General features: G+C 42.4%; 1 non-coding gene across 1 annotated transcript; it reads left to right on the top strand.

Moving 5' to 3' along the window:
* The first annotated feature begins 6835 nt into the window (after window positions 1–6835).
* On the top strand, window positions 6836–6941 carry LOC119520144. Its single transcript, XR_005214137.1, has one exon. It is a non-coding gene; the product is annotated as a U6 spliceosomal RNA (small nuclear RNA).
* Window positions 6942–9875: the final 2934 nt, after the last annotated feature.

Below are 9875 nucleotides of genomic sequence, written 5' to 3'. Positions count from 1 at the left end.
GGGCATGAAGACCATAATAAATTGCCACCTACACATGGAATTATATTTTGTGGGCTAAAGCAGCAGGATCTCATGTTTATTATTTAGAGTCTGGGCTTATTTCATCTCAACAGGCTTCTCTTTGTCTGCCAAAGGATGGATAAAGTTCAGAAGCCAATGCCAATTGACAATCCTTTACCTTTGCCTTTCTAACTAAAAAATATCCCAACTAAGCTAGATAATCTAGCCAGTTTACACACAGAAGCTTGATTCAAAATTCAGTTCCCTAACTCATTTTGCCTTCTTATCTTGTAGTGATGCTTAAATTCTGAACTCTAGAGTCACGCTGTAAACACCACTGACCAAATCATGTGGTTACCACACGCCCCAGTGGAGATTGGAATAAAGTAATATCCTAATGTAGAAATGAGAAGGCATGAAGTAATGCAGCTGGCATAAAAGAAACACATTTCACTTATCTTCAGTGAGGAAGGAGACAAAAATGAAAGAGGACTCTCTCTGCTTAACTCTCCTCTTAACCACAACTGAGGCACTTGGGATTGCAAAGGCAGCATTTATTCTTCAGGAGCGTGTTGCTGCCAAGAGTGGAAAGAAAGGATCTTACACCTTTTCTCTCCTCTTCCAAAGAGTAGTCTAACCATTGCCAAAGAATGAGGAAAGGCAATTATATACACGTGCTCTCCTCCTAAAGATGCCATCGCCCTAAGAAGCTGTCTCTATTCCCTATTGTGTACTTTCTACCTCCACTAATATTTACAAACTATCTTCTATGCGAGTAATGTGTGTACAGGTCTCCTTCTCTCACTAAACTGTAAACTCCAAAGCTCTGGGATCACATTACCAAGTAAAGTGCTTTATAAATGGTAGGTACAAAACAAATGCTTCATAAATGAATAAATATGGTGTTAGCTTCACGAAGGCTGGAAGTTATGATGGCTTTAAGAGTCCTGATGAAAGTTGGAAACAAATAGGATAAAGAAATCATCCTTCCTACCTAGTGGTTCCTTTCACCCCAACCTCTTTTCTTCATTTTGCATACCATTATTGTGTTAAATAGAGGGGGAGACATATTTAGAAATGCCCTCCTGGGAATATACTTTATATTCAGTATGTCTATTTAGATAAAGCTCAAGTAAGCCATCTTTTGGATAAGATTTCCAAGGTTAAACTAACCTTAATGGGAGCAAGATCAATCAGTCTAGTTTCTGCCCTTCCTTTGTGCACTGGGCTTTCGGATGACTCAGAAGAAACTCTCATACTCTAAAAGCTGACAGCATGGCTCCACAGGACTCTACTACTGGGTGCTGCCTATATAAAATGATCAAGCAAGAAGGGGAAAGAAAGAACCCTGAGTTCCTTTTAACGGAGAAGGAAAAATGGTCTTTAGTCCTTGAAGAACAAGGGTCCAACCAGAGACTCCTTAAGGGGGAGGAGTGACAACTGCTCTAGACACAAAATAAGAACAGGTTTCAAGGGGCCCCCTGCTTCATCCACTCTCTTAAGAAATCACCATCACAGAGGCTCAGGAGACTGCCCCAATCTTTGAAAAGCTCCACAGTGGTCCTAAAGGCATGGGAAACCATCTGAGGGGACACCCACCAAACTGCTCACAGGAAGGAAGTTCTTCTGTGGAAGAGATTGAGACTAGGGACAGTGTAAAGACAGGAATATATTCGTGTTTTATTTGCAAAATTGCAAATTAATGTTAAAAATAATGCGACATTGTTTTGGGCATAGAGAATAAGTTGGAAATGTCCTCAAGGACTGGAAACCTCCACCGGCTGGACTTCTACCACCATTGCCCCGTTGAACCCTGGCTCTTCTGGGCCCTAACTCCCTTGCCCCACGCTGCCCTGAGTTGCCCTCAGGCCCCTCTGGGACCCTCTGCCAGCACTGAGTCCAAGGTCCCTTCAGGCTGTAGCCCCGGGCCTGGCCTGTGGTGCCTTCCGCGGCCGCCTCAGCTCAGCCTTCAGTCGCCTACTCAGGAAGGCCGGCGACAACTGTCCGCCAGGTACCGGCTGCGCAGGTGGCCCAGCCTCGTGGGGGTAGAGACCCGCTGGACCGTGAGCAGCCCGCGCCCCACTGCCCTAGCGCGCCCGCAGGTCCTGCCCCCAATGCCGAGGCCCCGAACGCGGCCTCATGGCCTCCCCGAGGGTCCATCGCAGACCCCTTAGGCCCCGGAGCGCTGGGGTAGCCATCGAAAGAGCGGGAAGCGAGCAGGAGACACGCAGAGCCCTAGATCTGAGGGCAAGCGGACTGGGAGCTGCACCTGTAAAGTGCAGAGGGAGGACACGGAGGAGTTAGTTATTGGCCCCTCTCCCCTTGCATTGCATATTCATGAGTCAGCGAGGCAGGCTGCCCTAGCAAGCCACGGAGAAGTAGTGAATTATTCATGAGGAAGCAGCTGGCCCTATCCAGAAAGACCTCATTGATTATTCATGAGCCCGAGGGGTGGGTTGGGCATAAAAAGGCAGTTGGGATCCGCCCCCCTCCAAGAAAGGTGCCTACAAACTGAGGTGAGGTCACCACTGAAAGGAGGCACTTGGGAGTGGCTAATTGTCCTCTTCCTATTATTTTTTTTTATCCATTTCTTTTTTTTTTTCTTTTTGTGAATAATATTGAACTGTTAACTGTTTACTAGAGGGAATTGGAATGGGGGAGAGGTTTTCGACATTTCTGTTTTAACTATAAAAGCCAAAAAAGAGCTGCCCATTTTGGAAAACAAAACTATAAATGTTTGCTTCATTTGGATCTTGTGTAAGGCAATTTAGGCTGAAATGCCAAAGGGTAAGTTTTGACCATGGACCCAACTACTGGCCAAAGAACGTGAACTTTCTTTCCTCTATTCACGATTTTGAGGAGTTGGGTCATAACACCAGAAAAAATAACTTTCCAAAGTATAGACGTATTAGGAGTTTGGGGACTGCAAGGTCGTGCTAAGAATATTTGCAGTTACAGTCAATGGAATATTAACCTATGAATTAACCACAGCCCAGGATATATGACCATAAACCCATTGGGGACAGAAAAATATCTGTTGGACTTAGCTGAGGTAAATAGCATAGAAGAAAGCAGGAGAGAACTCACCAGTCTGAGCAAATTTTATGACTCATTTGCCCAGATCCCCACATGTAAACCCTGTTTTAAAAACAAGTCAAGAGAATCTAAGATGGCAGCTAGGTGAGACAGGGCAAAAAAACACCTCCATGAAAAATACTAGATAAAAGCCAGAAACTGACACAGAACACCTGTTCCAGCGATGCACCAGCCGGACAAGGTCTGCTAAATCCACAGGGACCTTGCATTTGGTGAAACCGGGAGTCTGCATTCTGAAACAAGTGAGTGAGCCAGCTGAAAATCTGGCAGCTGTGCTGCAGTGTGGGGAAACCATGGGTTGGTGTTTGGAGATGGTTTAGTTCTTTAAAAAAAAATAAAACAAAACCCGGGAGCAGCTGCGGATATGGCAGTGAGAACTGCACAGTGAAGCGTGGCAGGGATGGGCTGTGCCAACGCCTCAATATCTGGCGTGAAAGATAGCCCTTCCCACACCTGCTGTTAATTGTCTCAGAGCCAGGAGGGCAGAGGGGAGCCAAAAAGAGAAAGAAACAGCGCCCTTTGCAGCCATCTTCCCGGCAGGCTGGGGACGCTCCTGCCCGGGGCTGGAGCCACAGCCCAGAGACACGCCAAGGGTCCCAGTGTGACGGGGAGTGTTTCCTGGAGCACCACACACACACCACAATATCAGCCATGGATGGTGGCCTTTAGAGTACCCACAGCTAATTGTCCCAGAGCTGGGAAAGGAGAGCTGTGTGAAAAGGGGGAAATTAACACGCCCCATTCAGCCATATTTACAGCAGGCTGGGAACACCCCTGCATGGCCCAGTGGCCCAGGGCTTCCCTGGAGGGCCGGCACACACTTGTGATGTGGCACAGCCTTCCCTCAGCAGAGATCCTGGAAGAGCACGGCTGAGAAGGGAGACCCGCTCAGAAACCCCAGGGAACGTATGCCAATACCAAGGACTTGTGGGTCAGTGGCAGAGACAATCTGTGCAAGACTGAAATGAAAGCTTAGACTCTTGCAACAGCCTTAAATCTCCTGGAACACCTGGGAGGTTTGATTATTAAAGCTGCCCTGCCTCCCTAACCACCCAGACACATGCCCCACATTCAAGGCAGAGAGCACCAAAAACACACCCAAACTTAGTGCACCAATTGAATCCCACAAGAATCAGACCCCCACACACCTCAAAGACAAAGTTGGGGAGAACTGACTTGAGGGGAATAGGTGACTCGCAGACGCCATCTGCTGGTTAGTTAGAGAAAGTGTACGCCACCAAGCTGTAGATCTGACAAATTAGAGATTGGTGTTTTTCATATTCTGAAAGAACCCTATCAAGTAAAGCAAATGCCAAGAGCCCAAAAACAACAGAAAATTTTAAAGCCAGATGATATGGAGAACCCGAACCCAAACACCCAAATCAAAAGATCAGAGGAGACACAAGTACTTGGAGCAATTAATCAAAGAACTAAAGACAAACAATGAGAACATGGCACAGGATATAAAAGACATGAAGAAGAGCATGACACAAGATGTAAAAGACATGAAGAAGACCCTAGAAAAGCATAAAGAAGAAATTGCAAGAGTAAATAAAAAAATAGATGATCTTATGGAAACAAAAGAGACTGTTGACCAAATTAAAAAGATTCTGGATACTCATAGTACAAGACTAGAGGAAGCTGAACAATGAATCAGTGACCTTGAGGACCACAGAATGGAAAATGAAAGAATAAAAGAAAGAATGGGGAAAAAATTGAAAAAATCAAAATGGACCTCAGGGATATGACAGATAAAATAAAACATCCAAATATAAGAATCATTGGTGTCCCAGAAGGGGAAGAGAAGGGTAAAGGTCTAGAAAGAGTATTCAAAGAAATTATTGGGGAAAACTTCCCAAACCTTCTACACAATATAAATACACAAAGCATAAATGCCCAGCAAGCTCCAAATAGAATAAATCCAAATAAACCCACTCCAAGACATATTCTGAACAGACTATCAAATACTGAAGAGAAGGAGCAAGTTCTGAAAGCAGCAAGAGAAAAGGAATTCACCACATACATAGGAAACAACATAAGACTAAGTAGTGACTTCTCAGCAGCCACCATAGAGGTGAGAAGGCAGTGGCATGACATATTTAAAATTCTGAGAGAGAAAAATTTCCACCCAAGAATACCTTATCCAGCAAAGCTCTCCTTCAAATTTGAGGGACAGCTTAAATTTTTCACAGACAAACAAATGATGAGAGATTTTGCTAATAACACACCTGCCCTACTTCAGATACTAAAGGAAGCCTACCGACAGAGAAACAAAGAAAGGAGAGAGCGAGAGAGAGAAATTTAACAGACATATATAAAACATTACATCCCAATTCACCAGGACACACATTCTTCTCTACTGATCATGGATCTTTCTCCAGAATAGACCATATGCTGGTACATAAAACAAGCCTCAAAAAATTTTAAAAAATTGAATTTATTCAAAGCACATTCTCTGACCACAATGGAATACAAATATAAGTCAATAACCATCAAAGACTTAGAAAATTCACAAACACCTGGAGGTGAAAAATGAGGAGGAGATGAAAACATTCCCAGATAATCAAAAACTGAGGGACTTCATCACAAGTAGATCAGTCCTATAAGAAATGCTAAAGGGAATTGTGTGGGCTGAAATGAAGGAACACTAAACAACTGACTGAAACCACATGAAGAAATAAAGATTTCCGGTAAAGATCACATGGTAAATGTAAATACGAATACTAATGTATTTTTTTGATTTGTAACTCCACTATTTACTTCTTACAGGACCTAAAATACTTAAACTGTAATGATAAATCAGTGATTTTGGACTCAGTGGAAAATATGCAATTTTTGACAACAATTACATAAAAGTGGGGGAATGGAGGAGTATAGGAACATAGTTTATGGGTCCTATTGAAGTTAAGTTGGTATCAAAGAAAACAAGATTGTTATAGATTTAAGATGTTAAATTTAAGCCCCACAGTAAACACAAAGAAAGTATCAGAGAATATGACCATAGAGATGAAAAGTAGAGTATGGGTGATGAGAAGTGGGGGAAGGGACAATGGGGAGTTAAGAAATGAGTGTAGGGTTTCTGTTTGGGGTGAAAGGAAATTTCTAATAATGGATGGTGGGAAGGTGATGGTGTTGCAACATTGTGAATGTGATTAATCCCACTCATGGAATGCTGGGGGGGGTTGGAATGGGAAGATTTAGGCTGTATATATGTTTCCACAATTAAAGAAAAAAAAAAGGCAGTCTAAATAGATAATGACAATTAAATGCCAAGGATGATCCTGGATGAGATCTGAGAATGGAGGAGGAAAGGCTCAAAGGGACACAGTTGGGACATAAGAAAAAAAAAAAGGAAATATAGAATGTAAGCTTTGTTATCAATGTTGAATTTCTTGAACTTCTTAGCTGCGCTTAATGAGATTGCATAAAAGAGTGTTCTTTTTCATGAGAAATGTATATGTGCATTATATTGTTTGTTCAAGGATGTGTGCAGCTTGCTCTCATGTTCAGAAGACAGAGCAATAGATTAAGGATGATAGGGAGGGAGGAAGGGAGAGAGGGAGGGAGGGAAAGAAAGAAATGGTGGTGTGACAGGATGTTAAAGTTGGTGGATCGGGGTATGGGGGAGGGAGCCGGGATACGCTGGAGTTCTGTGTATGGGGTTTGTATTGTTTTTGCAACTGTTCCTATAAGTTTGAATTTATTTCAAAATAAAATTAAAAAAAAAAAAAAAAGTCAAGTGCTGGCTTGGCAGCACATATGCCAAGATTGGAACCATACAGAGAAGATTAGCATGGCCCCTGCGCAAGGATGACAGGCAAATTCGTGAAGCGTTCCATAGTTAACAACAACAACAAATAAAAGTCAAAAGGAGGAGTGACAGCTTAATGGTTATAGGGTTTCCTTTAGGGTCATGAAAATGTTCTGGAACTAGAAAGTGGTGATGGTAGGACAATAATGTGAATGTATGAAATGTCACTGTTAGGTCAACTTTATATTATATATATTTTACCATAATATTTTTAATTGAAAAAAAAAAAAGTCTAGAAGAAATATAAGCACTCAGATAGCATTGACTTTTCACTAGGGCTGAAGTCTGGCAGAATTTTAGACCCGTGAAAGCTGCTGGCACTGGGGTCCGAGCTCTGCCCTTACCTGGGGCTCTCCCATTGCTGCTCTTCGCCTGGAGTAGACCAGGCTACAGATGTGGTGGCAGGGAGGTTCTTATGCAGCTCCCGGGACGCGGAGGCCCCAATGTGCCCCGCACCCCGCTTGGGGGTTCCCTGCCGCCTCGCTGCTGTCGCCGCCCCGGGCGCCGAGCTCCTGGCGCTCTGCTTTGCGCGCATCATCGGGCACTTCCCCTCCCACTCCTCCAGGGAGCCTGTAGTGCTGCCGCTGCTGGTCTGGGAGCCACCGGGTGCCGTATTCCCAGCGGGGCCAGAGGGTTCTCGCCTCAGGAGATTCCCCTCTCTTCCTACCGCCGCTGCCTCTTCCTTCCCGCAGCCCGGAGTGGGCGAGGGAACAAAATCCGGGCGCCACAACGCTAGGGCAGCCATCAAGCCTACGCTGCGGGCGGGGAACTGCTGTGGATACGAGATCACCGCAAGGCAAGGGCTACATTATCTTTAATTTTCAATATAAAAAAAATCAATTTTATTTCTATATACTAGGAATGACAATCAAAAATGAAAATTAAAAGACTTATTTACAATATAATCCAAAATATAAAATAATTAGGAAAAAATCTGACGAAAATGTGCAGAACCTGTACAATAAAACCTATAAAATATTGCAGAGAGAATTCTTCTGGTGTTTTAGGATTGAACAAGACCGGTGGCTTCTCACCTGGAGATTTTGGAAGGCATAAGTTTGTCTTGAGCGACTCATATAGGCAGAAAGAAGAGAGTGCAGCAATGGGGCTGCCTGCATTTCCCCATTTGGTGTTGCAAAGATGTGTGTATTTACCATGGACCAATTGGATGCTGCAGTGTGCATTCTGCCTGTTTGGATAATGCCTTGAAACTTGATTTGGTCCCTTGGTTTCTGCTCTCATGGAAATTATTCTTTGACCAGGCTGCATATTGTAATCAATGAATCGTGCAAATAAATATAAAACTTATTGTAAGAAGTATTAAAGTGGAAAGGTGCATGCTGCTATAAGAGCGTATAGTAGGTATATTTGGCCTTGTTACACAGATCTGGGAAAGTTTCCTTGTGGAAGTGATGCAAATGATATCTTAAAGTGGGCATTAACTGGGCAAGTTGATAGGGAGAGGGGCAAGAACATTATCAGATGGAGGGAACAACATATGCCAAGTTCTTATTGCCAGAAGGAGGGTGGCATGTGAAAGGAAGAGAAAGGCCAGTGAGGCTCAAAGCAAGGGAGAAGCATGTGGAAATGTTCAGGACCAAACCACTGGCTTTGTGGACCATGTTAGCACCAGAGATTTAAAAGGTGGAGATGATATGCTAAGTCTGTGTTTTGAATAGATCATTCTAACTGCAGTGTGGAGAGCAGATTAGCAGGTGAATAAACATAGATGTAGATCTTTTATCATTGATTTCCCCTGGAATATAGTGAGACATTGTTTTAAACAGATAGACATTTTTATTATAGTTTTATTTTTATACATTTTTATGGAAAATTTGAGACATTACAAAGTAGAAAGAATTGTAAAACAAACCCACCCCTGTGTGTGTATTCACCACTGAGCATCAGTAATTATACGACTTGAACAACACAATTGACAAGGTTGATCTAATGGGCAAATACATACATCTCCATTCAATTCGTGGAATACCCATTATCCTCCAGCATAAGTAGAATATTTATAAAAAATTATGTTATGCAAGGTTAAAAGGCACTTCTCAAGATATTTCAAAAAATTAGCATCATACTGATTTCATTCTCTGGCCACATCGTTATTGGTTTAGATTTTTTTTTTTTAATTGAGATTGTTCACATACCATACAATTATCCAAAGATCCAAAGTGTACAATCAATTGCCCATGGTACCATCATGCAGCTGTGCGTCCATCACCACAGTTAATTTTGTTTTTCAATTTTTAGAACATTTTCATTACTCCAGAAAAGAAATAAAGACATACACAAAAAAGGAAACTCCAATCTTCCCATACCCCTAGCCACCCCCCTCCATTATTGATTCATAGTTTTGGTATGGTACATTTGTTACTGTTGATGAAAGAATGTTAAAATACTAACTGTAGTATATAGTTTGCAATAGGTATATATTTTTTCCTATATGCCCCTCTATTATTAACCTCTAGTTATAGTGTCATACATTTATTCTAGTTCATGAGAGAGACTTCTTATATTTGTACAGGTAATCATAGACATTTGTCCACCACAAGGTTCACTGTTTTGCACATTCCCATCTTGTAACCTCCACCTTTCCTTCGGGTGACATACATGACTCTGAGCTTCCCCTTTCCACCATCTTCACACATCATTCAGCACTTTTAGTTATTCTTACGATGTACTACCATCACCACTGTCCATTTCCAAATGTTTAAGTTCAACCTAGTTGAACATTCTGCTCATAATAAGCAACTGCTCCCCATTCTTTAGCCTCATTCTATATCCTGATAACTTACATTTCATGTCTATGGGTTTACATATTATAATTAGTTAATATCAGTGAGACCCTGCAATATTATCCTTGTGTGTCTGTCTTATTTCTCTAAATATACTGCCCTGGAGGTTTCTTCATCAACCCATTTTTTAAAGATGGTTTTGTTCACACACCATACATTCCATC

This window comes from Choloepus didactylus, chromosome 24 (assembly GCF_015220235.1).
Source record: "Choloepus didactylus isolate mChoDid1 chromosome 24, mChoDid1.pri, whole genome shotgun sequence".
In the NCBI taxonomy this organism is placed as follows: domain Eukaryota; kingdom Metazoa; phylum Chordata; class Mammalia; order Pilosa; family Megalonychidae; genus Choloepus; species Choloepus didactylus.
Note: the sequence above shows the minus strand (reverse complement) of the source record. Positions and strands in the feature narration are given on the sequence as shown.